The following is a 16,095-nucleotide window of genomic DNA, read 5'->3' on the forward strand; positions in this document are numbered from 1 at the left end:
ATCATCTCTGCAGCAGTAAGAGAGTGCAGTGGAAAACAAGGCGTTGGATTGGCAGCAGGGCAGAGGTGAAACTCTGCCTTCATCTGTGAGTAACCGTTTTCCACTGACATCTGCAGGGTTTTGTCACATCATGAGGGTCGCAGCAAAGACCAGTTGGTTCTACAAACAGCGCTTCTGGCCAGCGTGTGTTTATATTTGCAGGAGTCCAGTGGCGAGCAGGAGGCGCTTGGGCGGACCACAGCAAGGACGGGGTGTGGCTGGACCAACCTCGAGACGGCTGCGGGGTGAAACTAAGCAATTGACTTCCTTTGTGGACTCTGCTGCTGTGATTCCAGCCCTTTATGTATATTTTACATCAAAATTAAGGACACTATTACCCTGGACTGAAGGCCTCCCATTTTTAGTTTTTTTTTTTTTTTATTGATTTAGGATTACTTAAAGAAAACTTTTTGCTGTATTTTTAGCTTCTTAAGAAACTGGTTTTTATGAGAATAAAAAAAAAACATTGCATTCTAACCTGATCTGTCCTGTTCCCTGGGTTCTGACTCGTTAGCTCCCTTTAATTGTTTAAGGACCTATTGTAGCACTAAGCTAGTCACAGTCAGAGAAACAGGACTACACTGGAAAACAGGCCAAGCTCCAACATCTAGAAACAAAGGTGTTGATGGCAGCAGCACAGCTGATATTTCTCTCCAGGATGGAGTCACAGCCAAACAGGAACAGACCAGATGAAGCTACTATGAGAAAAAGCAGAGAGAGCAGAATGTTAGAGATTGAACTAACAGATTCTGCAGAGTGGGAGAATAGAGATAGAATGATGAAAAAGGGGTCCCTATGTCCTCCACCAGTCTAAGCCTATAGCAGCATAAGCTGGCCACCAAACTTGGCAGCGATGGATTCGATCCAGTGGCGGCTGATGGAGTTTAATGACATAAAGCAAGACCAGTCAAGCCTATACTAAGTTAACACACCAGTATATTTATATGGATGTGAACCACAGAAAACAACTTGAATAAACACTTTGTTAAAATAAAAAACATAATTTCATGTACAGGATTACTTTTTGTAGATACATTTTGATAAAAGCACATTTCTCAATGACTCTATGGTTGAAGTCAGGGATGGTTTTGATTGGGTTCTTCTCCATAGAGAGCATGGCCAGGGCATGGAGACAATCCTGTGACATTGTGTTCCTGAGGAAGGTCTTGATCCTCTTCAGTGTTGAGTTCACCTCTTAGATCCAGCTGTGGTCATGGGAGTTATGATCAGGATCCTAAACACAGTCACAGTTTAACCCGAACCCAAATAGGAATGATAGGAGAAAATCTAATTAAATAAACTTTTAAAGTAATCTACATTCTGAAGACGAGTTGAAGATCTCTGACGAACATTTAATGCCAGTATCATCAGCAGCACAGCAGTACTGCTTCTCCAGATATTCCCTGTCAAACTTCTGTCCAACAGAACTGTCTACCAGGCAAGTATCCAGGTGGACGGTGGCTTTAAACCTGGACTGGAACAGAACCAGAGACAGAGCCAAGGTGACCACAAAGAACGGGACGCTTTCAGCTTTGTTTTCTGGGAGGATAAATGGGATAACAATCCGGTTTTTTCCTATTGGACCGTGTTTTTTGGTGAGAGACTCAAAGCTTTCCCACACGCCATCATCTGGTTCAAGAGGACGAACAGTAATGTTGGGGATCATCTGGTCTCCAGCTTTCTTCATGGAGTTCCAGTGGTCTGGTAGATTCTTGGGTCGATGTTTTTCATCTGGAATTTTACAGCCATTCTTCTTGGAGCAGCAGAAGATCCTGTGCTGAGGCTTCATTCTTCCAGAGGCGATACCGTACGCAATCTCTGCACCAGAGGAGATACAGTTCCAGGGAGCATAAAGCACCACATCTCTGATGGAGGCCAGAGGCAGCAGACAGTTGGCTGGGATCATGAAGTCTCCGATTGATCCATGAGCTACAAAGGTGATGTCCACAATGTCACTGTGGTCCTTTTTCTCCTCTTCATCAATGCGTTTTTTCAAGTAGTTATACATCTCCACCAGTTGGATGAAAGATAGTGATTCTGATTTTTCTTTCAGCCACTTCAGGACAGTTGGATTGGTGCAGTTCTCCTCAGACACTTTCATGAGCCTTTTCCACTCATCTGAGGCCTTTAATCTCTCAAAACGGTGAATACGATCAATAAAAGCTTTCCTGAAGATAAAAACAAAAAAGTCATATTAAAATAGCAATGACTTATTCTTGTAAAGTATTCACTTACTCATAGAAATCCATAATAATACCAATATCTAGTCTTAAACCTTTAGCAGCAGCTGAAAATCATTATCTTAAGCCAATCACATCAACATAGTGGACAAAAACACCAAGTTCACTAGAGAGGATGCCAAAAACTAACATGTTGCCCTTTCTGGACTGTGCTGTATAAACAAGGAAGGCTTAAAACTGAGGTGTACTGGAAACCTGTGCATAAAGACATACATCCCCTGATGGATCATAAACTTTCTGTGATCAAAACTCTGAGTTACCAAGAACGAAACTTGTTATGGAATCTCTCGAACCATGTGGTTCGGTAGCAAGAAGAACATCACTGTTTGCAACACAGAGGAGGAAAAAAAGACACGCAAAAACAAAACTGGTGAATTTCAAACCTAACAAAAAATTCAGACAAAAAAACAGTTTCATCTTATAGACAGAACACGCAAACCTAAGCAGTGAGGACTGGACAGCCTCCTATATTGGAGAAACCAAAGAACAACCTCATAAATGCAAGGCAGGGCATAAGAGAGCCTGGAACTCTGGGCAAGATCCAGCTGTGCCTTGGACCTAAAAAACAACGGACACAAGTTTGAAGATCAAAATGTGCGGATCTAGGAGAGAGAGGATAGATGGTTTGAAAGACGTGTCAAGGAAGCCATCTTTGTGAAAAGAGAAAAGCCATCACTGAACAGAGGGGGAGGATTGCTGTTTCACCTTCCAATCATTTACAATTTAGTCATGGAACTCATTCCATAATGTTACAGAAGCCCTCCCATTATGATTCAAATGACCAATCATATGGCTCACACACGACAAAAGGCTCCAACAAACAACAAGAACCATGGGGGCTATTTGATCAGCATCTGACTTATGTGCAGGTGGATAATCCTCCATGCTGTTTAAATACATAAACGCTCTTTGAGAGCCAACAGGCTCCTGAATGGGTGTCAAAACGTCTTTAAAAGAACTGAGTGAAAGTCCAATTGCCTTCCAATTTTAATCCTGGGATATTCTAGGATATTCTATTCTAGGATAATTCCCTTATTTAAAAATAAAAATCATTTGATTGAAAAACAGTCAATGAAAACTACGGCTGGAGGCAAGAGGTGGAACATTTACTGTAAATGCTTAAGATCAGCCAATAAAATGTCATTTATAATTGCAGAGCTGCAGAATATAGAATGATGCAGTTTGATAAAATGGACAATTGCCTCTAAGTACCAACGAATGTGGTCATTTATTCTAAATGACTCATAGGAACAATTTAGGAAAGAATTTATTGATAAAAACGATTATTGCACTTGGCCTAATGTATTCTTACTGTCTTCTTTTGCTTCCCAAATAATAAAAATATTAAAGGGAATTCAGCATGAAGAACTTGTGTATTGTCACAAACTACCAAAATAAAGTTATAAGTTTCAGAGAAAATTTTTAAAATAAATACTAATAAATGTTTTGTGGATTTTCTGAAACAGCTGTTCGAACAGCCAAAACAAACCAGATTATGCTATCAAGTTTTGCAACGTATATCACTACATTTCAAAGCAGTTTTTCTGCAAAATTAAGTTTTAAATCAGTGGAAACTCACAGTAACAGCATTTCCAGGTGTAAAGCCAACACCAGCCCGTGGATTGCATGGTCTGTTGAGTCACTCATGGTTGGCTGACAATCAGGAACTTAATAAAACTAAAGGTTTAACCTGGAGAAGAGAAAGAAAATAATAGAAGTAGAACAGGCTGCAGTTCTTATCAGTTCTTGGCCGAAACATCAGATTGTTTTTTTAGCTGAAATTCCCATTTTTCTACATAATAGCTGAAATTCTCAGTATGACTTTTTTTTAACTATTCCTCAGGATTAATTATTTAATAAAGACATTATTTAATCTGAGGTGGGAGCAGCGATCATTAGAGAGGAAGCAGGAGAGCTTCTGTATTCATACCTGTATCATATATGCAATAAGAATACTGTGAGTTTATTAGAGTGAAATGTTTCCTACCTGCAGCTGAGCGTTCAGGTTAGAATGATAGGATCATTTGCAAAGGTGAAACTAAAAACCTTCATTTGTTCATCTAAAATATTATGTCATATTGGACCCGCCTTTTTATGGAATTTGAGCCATGGAGACAAACAAACAGCAGCAAATAAAATACTTTTTTGGGAATCCCCAATCATTCCAAAATCCTTTGCACAGCCGTGCTTTAAAGTTTATGAATGGTAATAAACAGCAAAGTCCTGCCCAACCCCAGCAGCACAGCAGGAGCTGCTCTTTGAGGCTTTAGCATTTTAGCTTATATTTCTGTGCAGAAACTCAGCAAACAGAAATAAACTACCATCTGGTTTGGTTCAATGTCTAATAATATCGCTGTAGTCCACATCTCACCCTGAGCTAGTTTCATTAAATTCAAGTCATCCAGCACAGCAATGATTGGTATGAAAACAAACCTCTCACCCTGTTGGAAAGTCCAGCACAGTTTTTTATAGCAGCTGACTGTTTTTGTTAATCAGCTGATTTACTGGAAGTCAGCGGCTTCAAACATGGCAGCAAAAAACTGAAGTTGACGGGATGGCGGACACCTTGGTAGAAAAATATCACAGAATAAGACTTATGTGGCATAGATGAGACACGTGTTTATTTAGCAGAGCAGGAAAGGAACTCATAGTGGCTTAGGGCAACCAGGGCTCCCAGAGGGGTACGTTTTTTTTTTCTTTTGCATAATTATTTCTATATGATTATGGTATCAATAAGACACAATATTATGAAAAATGCATTTTTTTTTAAATAATTTGTTGCTGATCATGTAGAAATAATATCTTGTACATGAAAAAAAAAAAACTCAAAATGAGCTGTGTGAGCTCAGATTTCCCAGAATGATGTCATGAGTTATTCTCCAGCAAGAAAAGAAAGGCTGAAACTATACAACTTTTTCATTTCCAATATTGTAGCTTAAAAAAGATAATTTCCTGTCTTCTAATAAATTAAAGTTTTGCACTCTTTGCAACAATTTTTGCAGACTTTAATGAAAAGTACAGCCAAAAACCGCTTCTGTCCCAGTGGCATACATCTGTTACTCTATGAGCAGATTCTGTTAATCAAATCAAATTCAGTTAGCAATATCAATCCCAAATAAAATCCCAAAGATGAATTAAATGTCGCACTACCTCATAGGTTTTTTTTTAAAACTAGTTGTGATCATGTTGGTTCTGTGTGCGGAAAACAAGTGCTGCTGGATCAAAGTGCTGGAACGGACTAAATGATCAATAGTATTGGCTGATATTAGACCAAATTCTGGACCATGCAAATATGGCAAATCGATTAAATATGGGTCGATTACATCATAGCGTGGCACCGAGGTCTGGTTGGATTCCAAAACTCCTCATTATGGGGCCTACGAATGCATCCTTCCTTTTGCCCGATTTGAAGGACGGTCTGATGTATCCTATGTAGCCTTGGATAACCCAGGATTCGGTTAGCGTCCAGTTTCCTGTAATCCATGAACATCAGCTGATTATACGTGGGAATCTTTGGGACTTACCCCTCTGAGGTTTTTCTTTCAGTTTTCAAACATCAGGCGTGGTCTCCATGCTGTAATATGATTCGTCCATGATAGAAATCACAGTTTTGGTTCCACTTTGTCATTAAGCTCTCATCTTCAGCCTGCAACAGGTAAGAGGAGCTGCACCTTCAGGGTTTTGTAAGTTATTGCAGGAATTAGGACATTTTTATACAATTTCTTCAGTGTAAACGATTGTTTCTAGCTGCTCTCATTACACTTGTATCTTTAAGTAATAAATTCAGACATCAACAGCAAAAACTGTGAATCGTTGGGAGGAAACATTTGTGTGGGTCTCTTTAAATTGTAATATTCAATTAAGAGAGTCATGTGCTTTTAAAGGGGAAGGTATATGTTTAAATGTCTTAAGTATCTTTTCAGCCAGTTAATCTGAATTAATATTTTAGATGGAGAAGCAGTTTTAGCCAGAACCTCGTTTTAAATTAAAATCTGTGTCTAATAATATCTCTGATTGATTTTCAGATTAAAGTTTCTGAATATCAGCAAACCATGAGCCACCTTAAAACCAGCCGGATGCAATTAGAGGAACTGAATAGACAGATGGTGACTCTGTGAGTTTTCTAAATTTGAATATTTTGTTGTGAACAAATTTTCTAAAACTGACTTTGATGTTCTGGGAAAATCCTGATCAATTACTCTGAATTGTTAGTTTAAAATGTTTAAATCGTGCGGGAGGAACTTTAAAGTCAGTCACACTTTGAGAAGCTTTTTTTTGTTTTGTTTTATTTCTCTTTTTTAAAAGTTGCAGTTGGTTTTAAGATTCACAGCCTTGATTTAGTCTAATCTATCCTGGGCTGGATTTTAAGATGCAATCCTGGACTCTCTATTATACAATAAAATGGACTGACTTAGAAAAAACTGGACCTAAACAGAGTTGTTAGATTTTTCCTTACCTGCTGTCTCTACCTCAGTGAGTAATTAAAATTTATTGGAAGAACTATTCATTGGTTACACTGCAGTCAATCTACAAGCAGAGAAAAGGTCGTGACTAGAGCTCATCCAAGGTCAAGGTCAGGGGATTCCCACCGGGATTCCTGCTTTTAAAGGTTTAAAACCCATCTAAACTATGGACAGAAAAAAAAACTTTTATGCTTAACAATACAATAGGTAGAAGTATGAAATACTTCTAGTTAACAGTAAAGGGCAGATATCTAAGGTTATTTTTTTTATTAAATCTTTTTTCCCAATTTCCAGCTGTTAAAGAACAAAAATATTTTTCAACACATTGATTCCAACCTTTCTAAGGGATCTTTTTTAATCTTATAGTCAAATGAAACAGATTTCTACTTTCATGCATTTGATGTTAGATGCCTTTATAATTATATTCTTTAAAGGTCTGAGCTCAGATCACTGTAGGAGGTTCCCTATAGCGCTGCTTTTATTCTGTGAAAAGATAGGAGCCACATTGGGGAGGGAGAGGGGAAAAAAACATATTTCACACTTTATCTCTGACATGATACAGTTTGAGATATCAAAAAAACCTCAGCACAAGAAAGTCACATGTAACACAAGACAAACATTTCAGCAGAAGGAAAACATCGTAGGCTGGAGCCACATGAAAATCAATCTGACATTAGTTGTGTGTGTATGATGAGTGCGTTCAATTTGTCCATCAGCGCTGTCCGCAGGCCATTGTCCTTGATGAGATGGAAGTTTATCAACCAGCTCTACAGTTCTGGATGGATCCATAGATGCTCGTAGGTAGGGTAGGGTGGATAACATCCAGGGGAGATTTTGATAGGGCGGGTAGGCAAAATCCAGAATAACACTTATTGTTTTGAGAGCAGGCTGCACAGGATTTTCCTTGAGCCGTGAATCTTTTCTTCATGGCTCTACGTGGCGAATCCAGTATTCCAAATTTGTTGGGCTTTTCCCCCTTGAAGTGAGCATGGACATCCAAGATACTATCCCATCTCACTTTGAGTTCAAACACCCCAGCCAGCTTCAATCGCACCCAGCATAAGGCTCAGCTCTTCATTTTGCTCGTTCACAGCCTTTGTAAGCGCGTCAACCACTGCCGGCAGCCTGATCAATGCCCAAATTGCCGCTGACATCCTCTGTAATTGCAGATACATCATTTATCCTCCAAATTTAAACAGGAGAAATCAGAGTATCATGAATCCGAAAATCCATACATCTTCAATATCCTCCACTGTCAGCATTGTAAAACACACCATCCCTCCAAGCCTTCCAGGAGTCCATGGTGTATCCCACAAAGTATGTCCCGGCAGGACATGATGGGTCCCCTATATCCTGTCTTCCAGATGAGAAAATGTGATCAATTGCATTGAGAGACCAGCTGACCAGATCCATTGTTTGAGTTTGGGCGATATGAGGAGTGCTATGATTTTATCAAGAGCTCACCCACATGCAGAGAAACCAATTCAGAGAGACCAGGGGAAAGGTTTAACAGGTTTATTGAAGAGATAATGCTGAATCAAGTTTTGCTCTGAACACTGCTCAACCGGAACTAAAAAGTGAGGGGAAGACACAGTGGTTAGTTCAGGCTCAGTAGGAAATTTGGTTCTTGACCTTGAAGAGGAGAATTTGGTTGCTGACTCACATTTCCAGAGAAGTTGTTGACTCTTCGACTCCAGTCTGTATGCTGTAGTTCCAGTGTTTGTCTGATTCGGTGGAGGGCGGAAAGGGTTTACCCAGAATGAGATTGTTTGTAGGTGAACGGAGAAGCTGACTGCCACTCAGATTTACTTCGGTACTTGAACGGGTCGTAGTGGAGATGAATCCCTTGCTCAGTGTGAAGCTCAAACGATCTCTTGAGGGGAAGTGGATTCAAACCTCCAGTTTAGATCCTCAGCTCAGTTTCACGCTCAGATGATCCTTCCAGGTAGAGAAGGTCCGAAACATCCAGTTTGCAGAATGACTTCCTGCCGAGAGGCAAAGACAAAAAACAAGATTAACACTCAGGTTGACAAGAACTCAGTTTGACTCAGCAAAACTCAGCTTGGCTAGAGTACCCAAAACTGGCAAACACTCTGGCGTCAAGGTAATGGCAGTCAGCAGCCTAAGAGTGCTCCGTTAACGAGGTAACCCTCTGAAGGTGTGGGGAGGCGGACCAGAACCAGGCGCCTCCTGGTGGAGGAAGTAAGACAAACACAGAAACACAAACACACAGACAGGAATCCTGACAAAGAGAGAGCACAGAAAAGACAAGACACAGCAAAGCAAGGACAGATCAGGGAGATCAGGGATTTGCAGCGCAGCAGGAAAATGTGACCGCCTCCTTCAAGAGCTAGAACAGAACAGTGTATCGGTGAAAGGTGGGGTACACCATGGAGAGTTCGCCAGTCTGTTGCAGGGCATCACAGAGACACGCAGAGACATATAACTAGAGACGCACGCTCTCACACCTGATGAGAATTTAGAGAAGCCAGTTAACCCATCTGTCATGGTTTTCGAATGTGTGATGAAGTCGGAGTACCAAGAGAGAACCCAGGTGTGCACAGGGAGAACCTCATTGAAGAAAAACCAGTTAATATCTGAATTACTGTTCAGGACCAAACAGCAATCCCCTATTCCTTTAAGAACATTAATGTCTGAGTACCAGACAAAATTAGTTTTGGATTCTTAAGACAACATTCATCTTGGTCTTTAATTCTTAGTTCTGCAGAGAAACTCTAGATACAACTTCTTACTAAATATTTCTCACTATCTTATTTCTACAGCAGGAAGAACTTTCAGAAGGACTTAGAAGAAAAGAACCGACTGATAAAGCTTGCAAGGGCAAACTGCTCAAATCCAACTGTCCTGAAATGGCTGAGAGATAAATCCAACACCTTCATCCAGCTGGTAGACATCTTTAACTTCCTGAAAAAACACATAGATGAGGAGGAGAAGAAGGACCACAGTGACAATGTGGACATCACCTTTCTGGCTCATGGATCAATCAGAGACTTCATGATCCCAGCCAGCTGTCTGCTGCCTCTGGCCTCCATCAGAGATGTGGTTCTCTATGCTCCCTGGAACTGTGTCACGTGTGGTGTAGGGTACGCTATCGCCTCAGGAAGACTGCAGCCTCATCACAGGAGCTTCTGCTGCTCCAAGAAGAATAGCTGTGCCATTCCTGATGAAATGCATCGACCCAAAAAACTTCCAGACCACTGGAACTCCATGAAGAAGGCAGGAGACCAGATGATACCAAACATCACACTAAGTCCTCTTCGACCAGATGATGGCATTTGGAAAAACTTTGAGTCTCTCACCAAAGAACACGGTCCAATAGGAAGAAATCGGATCGTGATCCCGTTCATCATCCCAGGAAAAGAAGCAGAGAGCGTCCCGTTCTCTGTGGTCACCTTGGCTCTGTCTCTGGTTCTGCTGCAGTCCAGGTTTAAAGCCACCGTCCACCTGGACGCCTGCCTGAGAGATAGATCTCTGGGACAGAAGTTTGATAGAGAATATCTGGAGAAGCAGTATTCCTATGCTGTAGATGAAACCTGGATAAAATGTCCATCCGACATCTTTAATGTATCACAGAAAGATACATGTGTGTTGTACTAGGAATTGTTAAACCTGCTCTAACAACTGTACGGACACATTGAGGCATTTTTCAACAAAGAGACCTCAGATCTGCCCTGGGAATCAAAAAGAAACAACAGCCCATTTGTCCTGTTCTTTAAACCTTTTGGGGTAAAGGTTTTAATTTTTGATGCTTCTGTTTTCCCGAAACTCCGGTTGGCTCAAAATTAGCCTGGTTCTGCTGGAGGTCTCAACCTGTTTTTTTTTCTCTCCACTGTCGCTGCATGCATGCTCTGTATGAGGGATTGCTGTATAATCAACAAAAAAAAATGCTTGTCAATATCTACTGTCTTCAGCTGCTGAAACAGAAGAAGGATTACAGAAACTTTCCCCCTTTAATCTGACTGGTTGGTCTGACTGAATTGTTTCTGGAAAGTCTCCTTCGATGACATGCTGTAAATTGGTCCTATGGGAATAAATTGAACGTAATTCAAATGCTAACACAACTGACTGTAAATGTCATAAAAATGACTGTCATCTGAATATGTTGCTTTAGGTTAAAGACCCTCCTCTTTATTTCTTCTTCTGTGGTATCATTCAGACGGTGCGTCTCTCTAATGTCCTCTCTGCGATCTTCTCCTGTTATCAAAATGAATCTTACGTTTTTTTCTTCCCAGTAAAATGAAAATTTTATTTGCATTTTTAATAAAGTTGTTTATTTGTATACATATCAAAGCAGCAGATGAGGCTTTAGATTTGTGTGTTGATCGTCCTTGATGACTTAGAGAGAGACGACCAGCAGCAGGCAGCTGATGATGTGGAGGTTTTCTCAGTATAAATGGCAGGTCCTCACTGTCTGGGCGATCAAACTGACTGATCCATGTCACGTTGCACCACAGACTGTACAGGAGGTGGAAGATGCTTTAGTCCAGGTCTGGGAGGAGATCCCTCAGGAGACCATCCACCACCTCATCAGGAGCAGCCCAGGCGATGTAGGGTCACACTACTGAGCCTCATTCTGACATGTGATAAGGACATTATATCAAAGCTGGATCAGCCTGCAGTATGTTTTTCCACTTAAATTTTGTGTGTGACTTAAAATCCAGGCCGGGCTATGGTGGGGCCCCCCTCTCTGGGGGGGGGGGGGGGGGGGGCTTTTGGAGTCAGCGGGGGAGCTGGATCCCTGGGAGTGCAGTAAGTCCTTTGTTCCCCATCCCCGAAATCCTCCCTCTGCCTGCTCCATCACACTGCCACACATGCAGGTTTTTGGGGAGGGGGTCGTTACAGGAGAGCCCCACCTTCGGCCAATTTTTTTTTTTGCATTTTAGACACTTCCAACTGCAACATTTTCAAAACACACATCTATGTAGGGCATTGTCTGCGCTGGCATCTGGAGGGGTGGGGGTGGGGGGTGGGGTGGACTGTGCTGGACATTATAAAAAAAGGAAAATTTATGAATATAAAAAAACTAAGAAACTAAAATTGTGAATACATGTAAAAAAGTTAAGTCAGTGGACAATGTTAAATGATTATAATAGATGGAAAAATTATGGAAAGGATTATGATAGCTAAAATATGTTGCCAATAAATAGAACCCTGGAATCACTCCTTAGTTGGCAAAAATATTTACTGTTTTCCCCATGATGATACTTTTATGGTAAAATATCTATTTGCTGAAAATTAAAATTTTTAGTTCTTATCATTATCAGTTACTCTTTTTGTTTCCCTGGAAAGAGAAAAGTTCAAATCAGTCAAAACAATAGACCCCTTCATGTCTACAAACTGTAAGTCAAATTATTAATCTGAGCTTCATTAAAAGTAAAAAAAGGATCAATCTGTATGCAAAATGTTAAAATCATAACACAAAGATGTTTCAGCAGATGACAAGTTCAGCTCTTCAGAATCAGGCTCAGTCAAAGCACACATTGAAAAGTTGGAGGATTTAATCTCAGCGCTCCTTTTTCCCAATGGTAGCTGAGATGACCCGATCATCAGAGTTCATTCTCTAATCCAGAAATCTCTGCCAATACTTTCCATCAGCCATCAGGTGCTCATCTAACACTTGGGCTTTATTTTTATTATGAAGAAAAGTAATATCAAACACTTAGATACTAAAAATGTTAATCTTTGATTAAAATACAACACAATTCCCTTCTCATTCATGTCGTATGATTAAATAATCAAAAAGCCAAAGCTGATGTCAGACATCTTCAGGTGGGCGTCTTCATCTTTCTGTTGATGTTGGTCCCTTATATAGGCGACATTTTGTACGCGGTTCAATGGTTGGTCTGCAGAGCAGCTGGTCCTCAACACATCAGGTGGACTACTGATGTGTTAATTAACCAATCAGAGGGGATTATTCTGCCCATTTATTCTGATTTGTTTTGTTGAAGCTTTTCCTGGTCCCTCCTGGTGAGCTCAGATGAGCTCTGATCACTTTCTGATGACTTTGAGCCACACCTCCTCCTGCTGAAGGATGGAAGGATGGCTGAGATGGTCCTCCATCAGGGTCTCCAGGCACCTTTGGTCCCTCTGTAAAGCCGTCTCTAAGGGAAAAAAGGTCTTGTAGTTCATTTTAATGTGTCACCTGTCAGTCCCAGTCTGGCCAGAGGTCAGGTCCGTTCTGTGGTTCAGGAACGGGTCGACCCGTCATGAGCTCATGTGGAGGAAAACTGGGAGTTAAAGTTACCAACAGTCTGAATTAAAGGAGCTGAGGGAAAGACAGATCAGATGTTATCTTACCCTTTCACAAACAATAGTAGATAAAACAAGGTCATGTAGCTTAAAGAACTTTAGATTAAAATTTAAACTTTGTCACAAATCATTGAATTATTCCATAATTTCAAACTTACCCAGTAAATTTACTTCCTTAGTGTTCGGTACCCTTATCACTTCTGCACCTGCAGAAATCCAAACAAACTCCTCCTCAGCAGAGGAGGGAGGGAGGACCTGCAGCGCTGTAAACAAGGGGAGACGCTGCAGCACAGCCTTCTGCTGCTTCCACCAGACATGATGTTTGTGGAAGAAGGAAATAGACTTTCCATCTGATTTCAAGAACGATGTTTCCAAGGCGAAGCAAAATCAAAGAACCAGAAACAAGAGTTTCATGAGGTGAAGAAACACCAAACCAGGGGTGCAAGAAGCTGAACCATCAACAAACATCAACAAAGCTGGTTTTTCCCAAACGCACATCAGACAGTCAGGCTGAGGTGTTCAAACTTCATCCAGCAGTCTAGCAGTCGTTTCTGTCCTCTGCTGCTAAGAATTACCTTAATAGATCATTTTCCTTTATAAGGCCATTTTATTCCACCATTTATTTACTTTACTGGTTTAATCATAATTTAGTATTTTATTTAGGTTGTTTATTTATTCTGCTCTCAATTATCAACCCAAATTCCACATGGACTGTTCCAGATGGAAAAATAAACAGCATCTATATGGATCCTTATTAGTTTAGCTTTGCTGTTTTTCTCTTGTTTTAAATTCTTTTCACCCTTTTCTTCATGAAAACAAATAACATATGTTCTGTTGAAGAAAAAACATAAAGTTTAAGTCATTTTAACCTCCAGATATATCTGATAAATTTAAAGCCTCCACCATTCATCTTAATGTAGAAATTAAATCCTGTTATCAATATCCTCTGTCACTATAATCTTTATTATTGTTATCATTATTATTATTATTATTAAATAATATTATTATCATTATTTTCAATTGAGTAATTTGAGCACCGTATAATTATGAACCAAAACTTCTGTTAAATAAATTTGCATATTTATTCCAGATCAGCTTAAGATAGATTTACTTCTTAAAGAATTGTAAATAATTTAAAAGCAAATTCAACCAGCCTAATTTATTTTCATACAAGTTATTTTGCTCTAAACACATATAGATTTATGTACCCTTAAAATTTAATCTAAATCTTGAAGAATTAAGGTTAAAAAATTAAACTTTAGCATTTAGCATTTAAATAACGACACAGGTCCTTGCTTATTTGAAGAAATGCCCAATTATTGTTAAACAAGCAAAATCTGTTCTTTTGATTTAATTTTTTAACCTGGGATAACTTTAAGTCAGGTTCTATATCAGTCCTAATTCTGAAAGTTAGGATGTTTTTTGTTTTTTTTATCATCCTTGATTTAGATACATTAAGCAGGTTTTAGGTTTCATTCTCTTTTAAACAGAATTGTTTTAAATGTACCAAAAATTATTATTGATATTATTTCACTCTCTCAGGAAAATATGCCACTTTGAGTCAAATCCTCAGGAACTAATTATTTATTTTTTGCAAATCTATCATTTTAGTTAAAGCTACAGTGTGTAATAATTACAGGGATATACATGTCAGAAATGTAATATATTATACATAACTATGTTATTTATCATCATCTACGAGCTCAGCCTCTTAACCTTAATATTTGCGTTGCCTTAGAATTCGTTATTTATAGTTACATAGGAGCGGGTCTCGCAGCCATGGAGGCATACATCTTTGCGCTACGGCAGCGCAGAGCCAACAAACTAGCGATTGCGAGATCGCCCATTACGCTCGAAAGTAACTACGGCAAGTTGAGAGAGATGAACTGAGACGGTACTGAACAATAGATGGCAGTATTAAAATGATCTATGTAAACAAACCTCACCACTTGAGAAGGTAGGTGATGCGGAAGACATTTTGTCCCGTAACGCTCGCCGTACTGTTGGGGGGGAGATGTTCATGTTGCTGCGGTCTGCAGTCTGAACGTTAGATGTTGCTAAAAATTACACACTGTAGCTTTAATAAACTCATAGCTTTTATATGTTTTAGTTGCATTTTCCAAACTACATCCCATATATTAGGTTAACTGTAAGGTTTATTTATTTTAAACACTTGGGATGAAAATAGCTGATTTCGTTGGTCATATGTGTTAATGATGTACATGTGTAGAAATATTTTTGGAGGAAAGTGTTAGGGTTATTAAATGATGATTATAAAATTAATGTCTGTGTGCTTATGAAACATTGGAGCAAGGAGATGCTTCACTCTGTCTTGTGATTCAGTCAGAAGATCACCGTGCCTTGTGATTCAGTTAGTGGAGCATCCTGTCTTATGACCTGATCAATTGTCCTTTCAAAACAATACTCTGTTTTGTAACCATGTGTTATGTTCTGTTAATAAATAAGGCACTGCAAGGAGGGGGGTCAGAGAGAGAGTGTTGTAGTGTTGGGTTGCAGCTCTTTCTCCCCTTCTGCAGATGCTGTTGTTGAAAATCCCTCTCTGTGTGAACTCAGTCCTTCTTTTAAGAACCTACATTTTTGAACCTAACATTTTTGGTGCCGAAACCCGGGAGTCAAGATCAATTGTCCAGGACTGTGTGGGACCAAGGCCAAGAATCTGTCGACAGCCTTTCCCCCTTCGCCGGACGGGGCCAGTTTGGTCCAGCCCTGCCCTGGGCATCCTGGTGACGACTCCCTGAGGACTGATCTGCACAGCAAAGGGTAGGCCTAAAGCTTTTGATCAAAAGTTGGTCTGGGACCATTTAAGTTACAGCTATAATCAGAAGAATATTTGACGAGACGAAGTCTTGTTGACAGATATAGCATCTAGGTATTCTGTGCGTTTGAGTCTGGGACTCTGTGTTGTTCTTGAAATAGTAAGGTTTGCAGCTGCCGCAGCAGGGATATTTGACGAAATCAAGTTTCGTTGACAGATATGGCATCTGGGTATCTGGTGCGTGCGAGGGCCTGCACGTGCAGAGTCTGGGACTCCAAAGTGTACACATAACAACAAGAGTTTTGCG

Source organism: Cyprinodon tularosa, unplaced genomic scaffold, assembly GCF_016077235.1.
Source record: "Cyprinodon tularosa strain WSP-4 unplaced genomic scaffold, ASM1607723v1 ctg560, whole genome shotgun sequence".
NCBI lineage: Eukaryota > Metazoa > Chordata > Actinopteri > Cyprinodontiformes > Cyprinodontidae > Cyprinodon > Cyprinodon tularosa.